We start from the raw sequence: 17,382 nt of genomic DNA, 5'->3' as shown, positions 1-17,382 counted from the left end.
GGAGCCATAAAGCTGGCCAGGCCCTTAAAGACTGTTGCACTGCCTGGGATGTACATGCTGCTCGATCTACGCACATCCCCTGCTACCTTGCCCTCGGTACTGCGCCTTCTGCCACTAGCGCTGTCGGCTGGGAATTTTACCATCAGCTTGTCCGCAAGTGTCCTGTGGTATAGCAACACTCTCGAACCCCTTTCCTCTTCGGGAATCAGAGTGGGCAGGTTCTCCTTATACCGTGGATCGAGCAGTGTGTACACCCAGTAATCCGTCGTGGCCAGAATGCGTGCAACGCGAGGGTCACGAGAAAGGCATCCTAACATGAAGTCAGCCATGTGTGCCAGGGTACCTGTACGCAACACATGGCTGTCTTCACTAGGAAGATCACTTTCAGGATCCTCCTCCTCCTCCTCCTCCTCAGGCCATACACGCTGAAAGGATGACAGGCAATCAGCCGGTGTACCGTCAGCAGCGGCCCAAGCTGTCTCTTCCCCCTCCTCCTCATCCTCCTCATGCTCCTCCTCCTCCTCCTGTACGCGCTGAGAAATAGACAGGAGGGTGCCCTGACTATCCAGCGGCATACTGTCTTCCCCCGCCCCCGTTTCCGAGCGCAAAGCAGCTGCCTTTATGGTTTGCAGGGAATTTCTCAAGATGCATAGCAGAGGAATGGTGACGCTAATGATTGTAGCATCGCCGCTCACCACCTGGGTAGACTCCTCAAAATTACCAAGGACATGGCAGATGTCTGCCAACCAGGCCCACTCTTCTGAAAGGAATTGAGGAGGCTGACTCCCACTGCGCCGCCCATGTTGGAGTTGGTATTCGACTATAGCTCTACGTTGTTCATAGAGCCTGGCCAACATGTGGAGTGTAGAGTTCCACCGTGTGGGCACGTCGCACAGCAGTCGGTGCACTGGCAGCTTAAAGTGATGTTGCAGGGTGCGCAGGGTGGCAGCGTCCGTGTGGGAGTTGCGGAAATGTGCGCAGAGCCGGCGCGCCTTTACGAGCAGGTCTGACAAGCGTGGGTAGCTTTTCAGAAAGCGCTGAACCACCAAATTAAAGACGTGGGCCAGGCATGGCACGTGCGTGAGGCTGCCGAGCTGCAGAGCCGCCACCAGGTTACGGCCGTTGTCACACACGACCATGCCCGGTTGGAGGCTCAGCGGCGCAAGCCAGCGGTCGGTCTGCTGTGTCAGACCCTGCAGCAGTTCGTGGGCCGTGTGCCTCTTATCGCCTAAGCTGAGTAGTTTCAGCACGGCCTGCTGACGCTTGCCCACCGCTGTGCTGCCACACCGCGCGACACCGACTGCTGGCGACATGCTGCTGCTAACACATCTTGATTGCGAGACAGAGGAGGAGGAGGAGGAGGAGGGTGCTTTAGTGGAGGAAGCATACACCTCCGCAGATACCACCACCGAGCTGGGGCCCGCAATTCTGGGGGTGGGTAGGACATGAGCGGTCCCAGGCTCTGACTCTGTCCCAGCCTCCACTAAATTCACCCAATGTGCCGTCAGGGAGATGTAGTGGCCCTGCCCGCCTGTGCTTGTCCACGTGTCCGTAGTTAAGTGGACCGTGGCAGTAACCGCGTTGGTGAGGGCGCGTACAATGTTGCGGGAGACGTGGTCGTGCAGGGCTGGGACGGCACATCGGGAAAAGTAGTGGCGACTGGGAACTGAGTAGCGCGGGGCCGCCGCCTCCATGATACTTTTCAAGGACTCCGTTTCCACAACCCTATACGGCAGCATCTCAAGGCTGATGAATTTTGCTATGCGGACGGTTAACGTTTGAGCGTGCGGGTGCGTGGCGGCGTACTTGCGCTTGCGCTCCAACAGTTGCGCAAGCGACGGCTGGACGGTGCGCTGAACTACACTGCTGGATGGGGCCGAGGACAGCGGAGGTGAGGGTGTGGGTGCAGGCCAGGAGACGGTAGTGCCTGTGTCCTGAGAGGGGGGTTGCATCTCAGTGGCAGGTTGGGGCACAGGGGGAGAGGCAGGGGTGCAAACCGGAGGCGCTGAACGGCCTTCGTCCCACCTTGCGGGGTGCTTGGCCATCATATGTCTGCGCATGGTGGTGGTGCTGAGGCTGTTGGTGTTGGCTCCCCGGCTGAGCTTTGCGCGACAAAGGTTGCACACCACTGTTCGTCGGTCGTCAGGCGTCTCTGTGAAAAACTGCCAGACCTTAGAGCACCTCGGCCTCTGCAGGGTGGCATGGCGCGAGGGGGCGCTTTGGGAAACACTTGGTGGATTATTCGGTCTGGCCCTGCCTCTACCCCTGGCCACCGCACTGCCTCTTACAACCTGCCCTGCTGATGCCCTTGACTCCCCCTCTGAAGACCTGTCCTCCTGAGTAAGCGTTGCACACCAGGTGGGGTCAGTTACCTCATCGTCCTGCTGCTCTTCCTCCGAATCCTCTGTGCGCTGCTCCCTCGGACTTACTGCCCTTACTACTGCCTCACTGCAAGACAACTGTGTCTGATCGTCATCGTCCTCCTCACCCACAGAAAGTTGTTGAGACAGTTGGCGGAAGTCCCCAGCCTCTTCCCCCGGACCCCGGGAACTTTCGAATGGTTGGGCATCAGTGACGATAAACTCCTCTGGTGGGAGAGGAACCGCTGCTGCCCAATCTAAGCAGTGGCCCGAGAACAGTTCCTGGGAGTGTTCCCGCTCCTGAGCAGGTGTTATTGTAGTGGAGTGAGGAGGCTGGGAGGGAGGAGGAGCAGCAGACAGAGGATTCGGATTATCAGCAGTGGACGGCGCAGAACTGCGGGTAGACGATAGGTTGCTCGAAGCACTTTCTGCCATCCAGGACAGGACCTGCTCACACTGCTCATTTTCTAATAACCGTCTCCCGCGTGGACCCATTAATTGGGCGATGAATGTGGGGACGCCAGAAACGTGCCTCTCTCCTAATCGCGCAGCAGTCGGCTGCGACACACCTGGATCAGGAGCTTGGCCTGTGCCCACACCCTGACTTGGCCCTCCGCGTCCTCGGCCGCGTCCACGTCCTCTAGGCCTACCCCAACCTCTCAGCATGCTGTATTACCAGTGATTTGATTTCACAGGCAGCTAATAAATTGGCGCAAGACTGCAGGCCAAATATAATTTTTTCCCTTTTTTGAAAACGAAAGGCCCCACTGCCTCTAGTGAATGAATAATCTAAGTTTAATAACTGTGCTGTTTTCCTGCTAATGTGTCACAGAACGTGAGGGTAGCAGAGTTATTAACTGTGGCAGAGCAGATATTTTTTTTCCCAATTAAGGAAAGCAAATGGCGAAGCCAGGAGTAAAACGTAGCTGGGTGCGTCTGATTTTTACAGGTTGCAGACGCAGCCGACACGTGTCCACCGGCGTTAGGACGGACAGAGGCAGGACAAATAGAATTATTTTCCGTTTTTTTGCACCAAAAGGCAGCACTGCGTATATTCTATGAACATGAGAAGTTTAATAACTGTGCTGTTTTCCTGCTAATGTGTCACAGAACGTGAGGGTAGCAGAGTTATTAACTGTGGCAGAGCAGGTATTTTTTTTCCCAATTAAGGAAAGCAAATGGCGAAGCCAGGAGTAAAACGTAGCTGGGTGCGTATGATTTTTACAGGTTGCAGACGCAGCCGACACGTGTCCACCGGCGTTAGGACGGACAGAGGCAGGACAAATAGAATTATTTTCACTTGTTTTACAAGCAAAAGGCAGCACTGCATATATTCTATGAATAATAACTGTGTTGTGGCCCTGCCTATACAATTCTTTCCCTGCAGTATCAATGGAGGGTGGAATGCTCTGCAGAGGCGATTTTGAGAAGCAAAAAAAAATGCAGCACAGCTAACAGCAGCCTGGACAGTACTGCACACGGATAAATATGGCCCTAGAAAGGACCGTTGAGGTTCTTGAAGGCTACACTCACTCCTAACACTCTCCCTGCCTATGCAGCACTTCTGTCCCTAATGCCGGGTGCAACGCTCTGCAGAGCCGATTTTGAGAAAAAATGGCACTGCTAACAGCAGCCAACACACAGCTATCAGTGGCCCTAATAAGGACCTTTGGGGGGTCTTGAAGCCTACACTAACTACCAATTCTTTCCCTACAGCAGCTCCGGTACAAACAGCACTGTCCCTCAGCTAACTCACCAGGCATCTGAGGCGAGCCGCGGGAGGGGCCGACTTTTATGTTCGGGTGACACCTGATCTTCCCAGCCACTCACAGCAGGGGGGTGGTATAGGGCTTGAACGTCACAGGGGGAAGTTGTAATGCCTTCCCTGTCTTTCAATTGGCCAAAAAAAGCGCGCTAACGTCTCAGGGAAGGAAGTGAAAGTAACCAGAACACCGCATGGTGTTCGTTACGAATAACGAACATCCTGAACACCCTAATATTCGCACGAATATCAAGCTCGGAAGAACACGTTCGCTCATCTCTAATAAGAAACAAAGGTCTAAATTGTCAGCATTCTCACAGTGTCCAGTGACAAGGGAACTCCCCGTGGGGATGAAGAATTCCCCTGCCACAGCTGTCACAGCTGTGGCACAGGAGTGCGATGTTCTCCCATTGCTTTCAATGAGGCGGCGCTTCTGCAGCCCCATTGAAAGCAATGGGCTGCCGGCAACCCCTGCAGTGATTTTTGGGGAAGGTCTTTAAATATAAGCTCTTCCCTGAAAAATCATCCCTAGAATGTGCAAAAAAAAAAAAATATATATATATATATGTCACCTCTTCGCCGCTGCCGAGGCTCAGGCGCGTCTAGCCGCTTGTCCTACTGAACTGCTCTGAAGTGCTTTCAGCAGGCGGGGATTTGAGCCCCCTGGCTGCTGAAAGGGCTGCCTCTGATTGGCTGAGCGTAGTGACCAATCAGAGGCAGCGCTCTGCCTTAAAAGACAGCTGAGCACTGCCTGTGATTGGTCCCTGCACTTAGCCAATCAGAGGCAGCACTCAGCCATTCATCGAATTCAGCCATTCATTGAGGCCTGGTAGTGGCGGAGAGGTGAGTATATATTTTTTTTTCGATTTTCTTTACACATTCTAGGGATGATTTTTCAGGGAGGGGCTTATATTTAAAGCCCTTCCCTGAAAATCACTGCAGAGGTTGCCGGCAGCCCATTGCTTTCAATGGAGCTGCAAAAGCGCCGGCCCCATTGAAAGTAATGGGAAAACATCAGGCTCCTGTGCAACAGCTGTGGAAGGGGAATTCTTCATCCCCGCAGGGAGTCCCATTGTCACTGGGCACTGTGACAATGCTGTCACAATGTTCAGTGATGAGGGGACTCCCCACGGAGATAAAGAAATCCTTGGCCACAGCTGTCACAGCTGTGCCAGAGGATCGCGATCTTCCCTGTATGTTCTCAATGGGGTCGGCGCTGCTGCCACCGGCCCCAATAACCAAAAGGTGAAACTCCTGGATGTGATAGCATCCAGGGGTTTCACATCCAAGGAATCCCCTGCTGCAGCTGTCACACCCGCAGCAGGGAATAGCGGACAACGCACTTTATGTGTGAATTTTGAACGCAGCCAAGTGCTTTTTTTTTTAACATGACGCTGGCTTCAGTCACTCGAATTTTTGTGCGCATGTGTTTTGCGCAAAAGAAACCGCCCATCTGACTGAGCCCTAAACGTATGCTATTTTAAAGTGACTTTTTGCAGAGCATGTGAGTAGAATCCACGCCTGAATCCTGACAATATAGACAATATGTGAACATTGCCTAATGTTCTATCATTTAGGATATATAATAACATTATTAGCTTCCAAACTGTTACAATGTTAGTAAATACAGAGTTATTCTCATGGGTAAAAAGAGCATCTGAAGTGACTGTTTGAGTGAGGCTTTGTAAGAGGAAACCAGCTGGTTGGATAGTGGTGGAATCACCATCCAAACTAAATGTAAAGCTGTCACGTATAAGAGACGTTATTACATGCTTTCCGCTGCTAACATATCGAGCTGCGGTCGAGCAGCACTGTGAGAATACAGGAAATACTTGTCTAGAACAACTTGTGGGTAACTGGTTATTTAAGGGCTTTACATTACAGCAAACCACAAAACACCAGAACATTATATTCTATGGACTGCGAAGTGCTACAAAGCCATGGCTGCAGTCAGTAAGGTGTGAGTCGTTGTCACAAACATGATGGACTTTGCAACACTTTTAATATCATGTTGGTCTTGTTATACAGGAGTTGGAGTCTCTTAGGCCTCCCTCACACACACATTTGTAGAAACGCTGAGTTTTTCAACACTGCATTTACTGCAATTTCAGCAGCGCTGGCGTGCGTTATGCCAGTGTTTTGGCTGCGTTTTCAGTACAGCAACCAAAATCAAATACTCACCTAGTAGGCGCCTTATGCCATCCCTGCAAACTTCCAGGCACTTGTCTGTGCCTGCAGAGCATCTCTTGCTAGTAACGGGGCTTCAAGACCATGCCTCCAGTAAGAGATTGCCCTGATTGGCTGACCCACGAGCCATTCATTCATTGTGGTTGGCTGTGATTGGCGCAGGGTGTGATTGGCACTGGATTAGCCAATCAGAGCAATCTCTTGCTGGAGGCGGGGTCTTCAAATACCGTCAATAGCAAAAGATCCTCTGACAAGTGCCTGGAGCCTCGAAAAGCAGCACCAGGGACCCGGGCAGCGCCAGCATCGGTGAGTATAACTTTTTTTTGGTAGTGCAGCTAGCGCTGCCCAAAGCACGGCACCAAGTTGTGCTGCGTTTTCAGCAGCGCTGTTAACGCTGCCCGTTCATTTCAATGGACGACGCAGGGCTGAAAATAGCCAAAGATAGGACATGCATCGCTGTCAAAGCGCAACATTAAACACGCTGCATTTTTGACGCTTGTGTGAACAGCCCCATTGAAATGATTGGAAGTGTTGAACGGCATTTAGTGCAGCGCTGAAAAGGCAGCACTAAACGCTGTAAAAAACGATTGTGTGAGGGAGGCTAAAAAAAAAAAACAATACTCACCTAGCAGGAGCCATCCGAGTCCATCCCACTGTTCTTCGACTCTCCTATAGGCTTCCTGTGCACTTGTCAGCGCTGACAGAGTATCTATCTATTTCTGGTAAAGGGGTTGGAAACCTCGCCTCCAGCAAGAGATTGCTCGGATTAGTTCTTGAGCGCTTGATGAACCAATCACAGCCATTGGTGTGCAAATACATAGGAAAATATAGAAGAATTCACTACATATTGCGTACGCAATTTTCTTCATGTGCAAAATGTACACAAATACATCTGTGTAAAACGATCCTGAAAAAGACACAGATTGTAGTAAAATAAAAGTTATGCGCAAACAAGATTTTTTACTTATTTTGTTTAGGTCAGACTCCCACAGGCGTATGAGCAAAAATGCAAGCGGTAGCAGAGCGCATATTTGCCATGAACAATGTGCTTTTACGTGCATTTTTGCGCTTGCAGGGCTTTTTCACATGAGCACCGGATATAGCTGCGGCCCGATTTTAAAGGCTATTTAGTTCCAGATTAGAGATGAGCGAACGTACTCGGTACTCGGAAAATCGCGGTGCTCGATTGCGAAATCGCCCTTACCGAGTACGTTCGCTCATCTCTATTCCAGATGTGTTCTTTTCTCAGCGAAATTGTGCAATGTATTGCACAATCGCGTGTTTTTTGAGTGCGCATTTGCACACCTCTCATAGACATTTATGGGGCCTTTGGTGCGCAAACACGCCCTTGTGAGTCTGACCTTATGGCTCCTTCAGAAGGACATAAGCGTCAAAATGCTCACAATAGCATGACTTTTGCACTGTGATCATCATGCTATCACACGTGTATCTGTGGCTCTTACTGTAATTTCTGCGCTGCCAGGGACTGTTCACATAGGCACGGGACACACCGGAGCTGTGCAGCCTAATTAGTTCCCGATGTTTTTGCAGAAAAAAGAAGTGACAATGAAACCAATGAAATCAGCGGGTTCTATTCTCCACATTTTGTGGGTGGGATTTGTAATGCTATAGCATTACATCATACTGCAGGAGCGATCAAAGCATCGCATGTTGTAGTCACCCAGGGGGGCTTAAAAAAAAATGCAAATAAGATTAATAAAGTTTTATTAATTGTTTAAAAAAAAAGTAATAAGTTTAAATCACTGCCCTTTTGCCATATCTATAATTAAAAAATCTAAATCATAAAAGAAAAATACATATTTGGTATCGCCGTGTCCGTAAAAAAGTGTGATCTATCAAATTAGTGCATTATTTACCCCGCACGGTGAACATCGTCCGAAAAAAAAAAAAAGAACACCAGAAATGCACTTTTTTAGTTACCTGTCTCCCAGAAAAAAACTCAATAAAAAGCGATCAAAAAGTCGCACGCATTCTGAATTGGAAGTAACAAACTACAGGACATCCTGCAAAAAATGACCTTCGCACAACTACGTCGACAGAAAAAAAAAAAAGTTATTGCGTGCAGAAGATAATTAAGAAAAAATGAAATGTCTTTGAAAAAAAAAAAAAGAGTAGTGCAGTAAAAAAAAAACTATACAAGTTTGGTATCGTAGCAATCGAACTGACCCTTAGAATAAAGTTATCATGTCATTTTTGTTGCAGTTTGTGCGCCGCAGAAACAAGACGCACTGAAAGATGGCGAAATGTCATTTTTTTTTTTCATTTTTCTCCACTTAGAATTTTTTTAAAGTTTTTCAGTACATTATATGGTATTTTAAATAGCACCATTAAAAAATACAACTCGTCCTGCAAAAAAACAAGCCTTCATACAGCGACGTCAATGGATAAATAAAGGAGTTACGATTTTTTTAAAGGGGGGCGGAAAATTTGAAAATGGAAAAAAAAGGGGGCCGTGTCATTAAGGGGTTAATTAGCCTAGAAATCCAAGGAAAAGGTGTGTCGCCGTATGTGAACTGGCCTTGGGTGAGCAAAAATTACAGTACTATCCTCAGACACATGTACCTCTACAAACCTTGTTCATGCACAAATATGCTGCACTGTGGCGAGTGTTTTTGTGCATGCGCTTGTGTGAAGCCATACTTAACTCCTTAGTGACCGCCCTATAGTATTTTTACGAACATATGAAGGACGTGTATGAAGGGAGATCGCAAGGCTATGTTTCTTACAGCCGACACCCGGTGGCCACAGCTGCAATGAGCCTTGTGCCTCATTAACTCTTTAAATGCTATTGTCAAGTCTGACAGCAGCTTTTAAATTCCCGAATGATGTTTGGGGATCCCGTACGGCCCCCCGCAATGAGATCGCAAGGAGCCGTGCGGGTGTCATGGCAGCCGGGGCCTTCTGAAATGCCCCAGGGCTGTCATGGCAGAATGCATGTTAAGCCATCCCCGTGGGGTGGCTTGATAGACTGCCTGTCAGATCCCAGTATGACGTAATGCTATGGTATTACATCATACTGCAGGAGTAATCAAAGTTTCGCAAGTTGTTGTCCCCTAGGGCAGTGTTCCCCAACTTCAGTTCTCAGGGACCGCCAACAGGTCATGTTTTCAGGATTTCCTCAGTGTTGCACAGGTGATGTAATTATCATCAGTGCCTCAGACATTGCCACAGGTGTTCTTACCATAGGATATCCTGAAAACATGAGCTGTTGGTGGTCCCTGAGGACTGGAGTTGGGGACCCCTGCCCTAGGGGAACAAAAAAAAAGTAAAAATAAGATCAATAAAGTTTTACTAATTGTACAAAAACATTTTTTGGAAAGTTTAAATCACCCCCCTTTTGCCAAATTTATGATAAAAGAACCTAAATCATAAAACAAAAATACATATTTGGTATCGCCACGTCAAAATAATGCATTATTTACCTATTATTTACAATGAACGTCATCAGAAAAAAAACTCCAGAAATGCACTTTTTTGGTCAGGTTGACTATCCACTAGCGGTTTTTTTTCTGCTGCGAATTTGCTATTTTTTCTTCCAATTGTCAATAGGACTTCCTAATGTTGAAACCGGAACGCGACGCAACTTTGCGTTTTTAACATTAGAAAGTCCCATTTACAATTGGAAGAAATAATAGCAGCAAATTCGCAGCATTAGGGTGCATTCACACAAACGTATATCGGCTCGGTTTTCACGCCGAGCCTATATACGTCGTCCTCATCTGCAGGGGGGGAGGATGGAAGAGGCAGGAGCAGGAACTGAGCTCCCGCCCCCCCTCTGCCTCCTCTCCGCCCCTCTGCACTATTTGCAATGAGGAGAGGTGGGACGGGGCGGGGCTAATTCGTGGGACTTAGCCCCACCCAAGTCCCGCCTCCTTTTATTGCAAATAGTGCAGAGGGGCGGAGAGGAGGCAGAGAGGGGGCGGGAGCTCAGTTCCTGCTCCTGGCTCTTCCATTTCCCCCCCCCCCCCTGCAGATGAGGACGACGTATATCGGCTCGGCGTAAAAACCGAGCCGATATACGTTCGTGTGAATGCAGCCTAAAAAAACCGCTAGTGGGTAGTCACCCTCACCCGGTCTCCAAGAAAAAGTGCAATAAAAATCAAAAAGTTGTGTGTTTTCCAAAATGGTATGGCAGAATTTCATTTTCTTTCCATTTCTCTCTACTTAGAATTTTTAAAAAGGTTTTCAGTACATTGTATGGTACATTAAATAGCACTATTGAAAAATATAGCTCGTCCCGCATAAAACAAGCCCTCATACAGCGACATCAATGGATAGATAAAGAAGTTATGATTTTTTAAGAGGGGGGAGGAAAAAAGGAAAATAGAAATAAACAAAAACTTCCGTCACTAAGGGGTTGGCGACTTCAAAAGGCATATTTGCGTGCGTTTTTGCCCACAAAATATGCACAGAATAGGTGTCAATGGGGTCATTCACGTTTACAAATTTTGCGCGTGTAATTTGTGCACATGCAAAAAAATAAAACATGCTCTATTTTGATGCATATTTGCATGTCAAATGGCCCATAGAAATGTATGCGAGGTGCATAAATTGCACTTAATACAAGCGCAAATGTGCAACACACTGCACAATTCCAGGAGAAGAACACATTTGGACCCCATTAGGCTCTATAACCATTCGAGGTGTCCCCTTCCCATGCGAACATGCAGGCACGCGTGAAAACAAACCTCGTTCACTGTGCAAATATGTTGCGCTGAGCCAAGTGTATTTGCACACACTCTTGTCTGATGTCGCCCTAATATAGGGGAATACATAAGACATCAGTATATTCCAGGTGATGGGATCTACTATTTGAAGACAGATCAAATAGAAGTTAAAGAAATAAACATTTTTTCATGGTGTCCTATATTTATTTTTTGTATTATAGCACCACCTGCTGGCTTGTCATGGTGCAGCCGTAAAAAGAAGATACACAAGTGCATTGCGCAGAGAATAGAACCTGTTGTTTTCAATGTACAAGAAAATGGGGAAAGTCCAGCATTGGGTTAAAAGCTTTCAGTCTTCATTAAATGATTCAGACAGACATGGAGGAACACAGGACATGTGCCGTCTTACATGCTTCAGGCAAGCATGTTGCCCTCAATCATGGCCTATGATTAAGGGTGCATTCAGACGACCGTATATCGGCTGGGTTTTCACGCCCAGCCAATATACGGCGTCTTTCTCTGCAGGGGGAGGAGGCTTGAAGAGTCGGGAGCAGTGCTCTGAGCTCCCGCCCCCTCTCTGCCTCCTCTCCACCCCCCTGCACTATTTGCTATGAGAGGAGGCAGAACGGGGCGGGGCTAAGTGTTGAAATTAGCTCCGCCCCCACCTGTCCTCATTGAAAATAGTGCAGGAGGGTGGAGAGGAGGCAGAGAGGGGGCGGGAGCTCAGAGCACTGCTCCCGGCTCTTCCAGCCTCCTCTCCATGCAGAGAGAGACGCCGTATATCGGCTGGGCGTGAAAACCCAGCCGATATACCGTCTTCTGAATGCACCCTAAGGGTGGTTTCACGCTGGTGAAAAAATCATGAGGAACAAATCATGCCCTTTGTTCCTCCATGTCTGTCTGGATCATTTAATGAAGACTGAAAGCTTTTAACCCAACGCTGGACATTCTCCGTTTTTCTGTGCACTGGTTGTGTTTTCCAGCCAGTCCTCTGCAGAAGAGCTGGTGTCTGGTTAGCATTTCTCCATCGTTTTTAATGTGTTCATTCTCACTTTCACTTTTGGGCACATGCGGAAAAAAAGTAACGTGCTCTATTTTGGTGCACAATGAACTGCTCAATTTTGCAGGAAATTGATAAAACTGGGGACTAATTAGGCTGCACAGCCTTTTAAATCATGGTGTGGGTGTGTCCTGGGACAATATGAATGGTCCCTGTCAGTGTAGAATGTACAGTAAAAAACGCAGATACACTCACGATACTGCGACCTTCACAGTGCAAATACTCACGTTATCACTTGACGAAGGTATAACAGAGTCCTTGCTGCAGCGACCATCACACCTTATCCCCCAAGGCCAACACACCTTCTTTGGATTAAATGGGCCACAGCAGCCATTTTATTAAAATAACAAATTTTAACAATTTAAGACATAATAACAAACCACCCCCTAGTGGAGGTCCTGGGAGCCGCAAAGATTAATCTGTCGCCTAAACCAACCAGGGAAAATATTTTGAACTGCCTCCCACCACACATACCGGCTCAGGAGACCCTTTTTTCTGACAACACGCCCCCTGCCTCAAACCAACCAGCTCGGGAGACCCACACTCACCAAATGACCTCTAGTCGCCTATCTCACGACACCGAGGCCCACTAGCCCTACACGGGCTAGCCACTCCACCCATCTTAGCAGGGCACCGCCCTGTCAAAACCCGATCCACCAACTAACTCTTACAACGTACTGGGGGAGGAAGGTAGCTCTCAAGCCCCTACCTTCATCCCCCCAACCCAATATGCTGGCTCCCCAGCACCCCCCCTTTTAACGCCACAGCTAGCAGTGCTCGACTGCCTCAAGTCTGCGCCTCACCCCACAGAACCAGGGCACGCTTTATCCCCTCCTGAATGCCTTCTAACCATAGGTCTGTACCAATGGCATTCAAGTGCACCCCATCTGGCCTCCAATAGTTACCCTCACCAGACTCCAAATCCCTCTGCCTCCCACCGCCACCCCACCATGTTTACCCACAAGACGAGAGACCTCTCTATTTAATTTAATTCTGGCCTTATCCAACCCTTTAACGTACTTGGCAAAGCACCACATTTTTCGTGGTATAATTTCGGACCATACGACTACTAGACACCGATATGACATTAACAACCATAAAATGTCGTATTGGATGTCTCTTGAGAGGTCCCTAAATGGCCTTCTACCTAAGTCATTACCCCCAACGTGCAACACTAATATGTCCGGCACCTTGTCCAGACTTACTAGCCGTTCCACCTCACCTAACACCCTACACCATAACATACCCCTCTCCCCTATCCAACAAATAACCACTGAACTCCTCCTAAAATGCAATTGTTTCCCATCCCTTCTCACACCTGCCCTTTCTGCCCCCCAGTACACAAAGAAATGGCCTAGTATCCAGGCCAATGCTAGTCTTCACTTTGTAAAGCAAACAAAACAAGAAATAAGTCCCCTTTTTACCAACTCCCAATCCAAAAAAACCCCGCCTCCTCTACAATAAATGTGGTCTAGCGTATGACCTGTAACGTTCTGACTCCCACCTTCCTATCCACTTTACAACCCCCTCCTTCATCCCCCGTACTACCGCCTCTGTGGCTGCCCTCACCCTGAACAAGTGTGTCCCAAAACTATCGCTATCCAACCCCACCTGTACCAAAGCCCTCTTGAATAAGCCATAAGAGCAATAAAAATGCATCATCAGCATGACGTAACAACGACCCAACCCCCACACCTGCCACCGCACTATATTTCTGCCAAACCGTTACTGGGCACATAATCACCCCTTGCACGACACCTAATACGACTGGTTGACCGCGGCCCCTCTGGTCATTCTTAGATCTCCTAATCCAGAATTCCAAATGACCCTCCACCACTCTAAAATCCTCCGACTGCAATCCCCCCCCCCTATCTTCTTGCTAAGCGACACCAATGCCCCCATTCTAAGTGCCACAAAAAAGGCCAGCGAGAAAGCGGCCTTAAACAACGACCCTTTAACTTCTCCAAGAGACCGAAAGAAATTGGCCTTTGCGAATCCTTACTACCTTTTTCCCTTCTAAAACCTTTCAATGCCTGTTTATCTAGAAACTTTTTTGTAATATCGGACTGCCCCTTAACCTACAACCAAACACCACTCCATAAAATGATTTACCAGCCCTAATGTAATTTTTTTCTGAGACCCTGCACCCAACCAACTCAATAATACTCCTACGCCGTCCTCTTCTAACGTTCCGACCCCAAAAAGCCTTTTCCACTCCTCCCATTCCTGCCAAACCACTAAATATGATATCCTAGTCCTCCGAGCCAGTGAAGCTCCAATCAAATGTCCCACTGCTCGTCTTCCCTTCCACTGAAAACGAGAAAACAATTGACTTATCGACCCCAGGTACATGAGACGCAACTACCCAGCTGTTTAAAGACAATGTTTTTAGAACTAGGTAATGCACTACCAGTGGTGAGGAAGCTGTCAGCGAGTTGATGACTTGGACTACACCCATGTTGTCACACAGGAACCTGACTTTCTTGTTCCTAAAACAGTCACCCCACAAAACTACTGCCATTACTATGGTAAACAGCTCCAACAAAACCAGATTCCGCACAAAACCGTTCTCCCTCCAAGATGTTAGCCAACGTCCCATGCACCAATGGCCCTGGAAATAGGCCCCAAAACCCGAACTGCCCGCTGCATCAGTAAACAGCTCAATGTCCACGTTTTCACATGTCTCCTCCATCGCCACTGAAAGCCCATTATATTGTTTTAAGAAAGCAGCCCAGACTGACAAATCGCCTTTATGGCTCCTTCCTAATAAAATGATGCGGCGCTCGCACTCTGGCCGTAGCTGCTGCCAAACTCCTACAGAAAACTCACCCCATCTGCATTATTCACCAAGCAAAGTTAAGCTTTCCCAATAATGACTGTAAATCACGAAGCGTGATTTCTGTTGACCCCCTGGCTTTCTCCATCTCCATCTGGAAATCCTTCAGCTTCTCCTCTGGTAGGCTGCATTCCATAGACACAGTGTCTATGGTAATGCCCAAAAAACGTAGACATGTTGTTGGGCCTTCTGTCTTTTCAGGTGCCGAAGGCACCTCAAATCGACAAGCAACCCACTGTAATGTCCCAAACAGGTCTGCACACATTGGTGACCCCTCTGGGCCAACACATATGAAGTCATCCAGGTAATGAATGACCGAATGGGATCCTGCCGTATCCCTGACTACCCATTCTAAAAAAGTGCTGAAAGCCTCAAAATATGCACATGAGATGGAGCATCCCATGGGCAAACAACGATCCGCAAGATAATCCCCTTTCCAAAAACACCCCAACAGCCGAATACTTTCTGGTGCCACTGGTAGCAAATGAAAGGCTGCCTCAATGTCAGCCTTCGCCATCAAAGCCCCAACCCCATACTTCCTCATCCACCTAACCGCAGCATCAAACGATGTACGAGTGAACAAAGCTCAGAGTCTATACCATCATTAATCGACGTCCCTTTCGGGTGTGATAGGTGACGTATTAAACGAAACTTATTCGGCTCTTTTTTGGGCACTACACCTAAAGGTGATACTACAAAATTCCACAGAGGAGGTTCCTTAAAAGGTCCCGACATACGCCCTAACTTAACCTCCTTTTCCAGTTTTTCTGATACCACAGCAGGGCACAACTGTGCCAACCGCAAATTCTTTTTTGAAAATGGGACTACGTGATCTGGGGGCCAGATTCTAAAAACATCCCGGAAACCCTTCATTAGCAGCTTTGCCTTTTTCCTATCTGGGTACCTATTTTGGTAGGGCACCATCCTTTCCAGCCTCACTGGGGTCATTTCTTTTTCCACTAAAACCCTGTCCGTTTCCTTTTCCCTTCCAAAAGCACTTGGCGGCCCCATTTGGCCCTGCATTACACAGGGAGCAGATATGCTTGAATCTGCATCCCGCTCCAAACCTACATTGGCCTTCGTTGAATTGCCAACAAAGGCCAAGCCGGTTCCCTCCACGTTGTCCCGACTGGTTTCCTCCCTGCGAACTGTTTGCCGAGCCTGACAACCCGGCCCCCACATGAAAGGGCTGCCCATATCTCATCAGGGCCATTAACCTCAACCACAACGCAATGTCCTTCTGATCCTATCGGATCGAAGGATGGACTGATTTACGCTGCCTAAACTGCTTGTCATAATGCAGCCAGATCTGCCCCCTCCCCCCATACACCTGATAGGCTTCCCCAATCAAGTCCAGGTAGCAAAAAAGCCTAGAACAATTTTCAAGCGCCTATTCCCCTATCACGCTCACCAGTAGGACAAACGCTTGGAGCCAGTTGTTGAAGGTCTGCGGAATTAAACGCCACCTCCGCTTCTCCTCCTTCTCCAACTTGTACTCCGTCCTTTTTCCTTTATCTAAATTAAACTTCTCTAGCGGGAGTAGAGAAAATATCTCCACATGCTCATCCCACCAGATTTTTTCCCTCACATCCTTTTTCAGGTGTGCCTCTAACGGCCCCTCAAAGCACACATACGTCTCACCCTTAGCCTTATCATCTAACCGCACACCATCCCCATCCTTCTCTGTCTGTACCGCAACTGCTACCCCCATCGACTGCTCCGTCCCAGTCACCCTAGCCGAGCTTCCCGCTTGGACGCTCTCACAGCTGGTAGACACCCTCGACGGCTTTGTCCATGCCGACACCGTGGATGGATCCCCACCCAACTCCCGTCTCTGACACATGTCCCACAGCTGTCTGATAAAATTCCTAAAGTCTCCACCCCTAATTATGCGCGTCACCAAACGCCAACGCACCACCCGTTTAACTCCCTACACCCCCCTCGCAGGCGCAAACTGCCCCGCTAAAGTCGACAAACCAGACACAACTGATAACTCACCCGCTGCGTAGGGGCTGTGGACCCACCAGCCACTGGTCCTTCTTCCAGATGCTCGGGCTCCTCTTCCTCCATCCTGTTCCTCAGCTCCCATCCCGGCTGCTCCAGCACCGCTGTTGCCACAGCCACCACTGTCTTTCCGGGGTCTCCCACTCTTCTCCTCTCTGGGCCAGCTGCCTGCTGCCCACCAATGGCCTCTCCTGCTTCACTTTCACTGGGGCACTCACCCCCTCGAGCAGTTCTTTGCCGCAGTCTAGCTCTGCTGCTGCAGGGCTGCTCCCCACTTGTGCCTCTCCTGAGTGAGCAGCCCCCACCTCTGCCCCCTGCCACATAGTGCTGTCTCCTGCTAGGCCCTGCCCCCCCTGGCGGCACAGAGCCTAGCAGCCGATGCGGGAGTTATCCTGGGCCTGTCCTCACCTCTACCGGGTATGGGCTCCCTCTGTGGCGTTGGTGCACCGGTATCTCCTCCGGACTCAAGCGCACAGGCACGCAAG

This window comes from Eleutherodactylus coqui, chromosome 5 (genome assembly GCF_035609145.1).
Source record: "Eleutherodactylus coqui strain aEleCoq1 chromosome 5, aEleCoq1.hap1, whole genome shotgun sequence".
In the NCBI taxonomy this organism is placed as follows: Eukaryota; Metazoa; Chordata; class Amphibia; order Anura; family Eleutherodactylidae; genus Eleutherodactylus; species Eleutherodactylus coqui.
The sequence above is the reverse complement of the archived record's forward strand: the minus strand, read 5'-3'. Positions refer to the sequence as shown.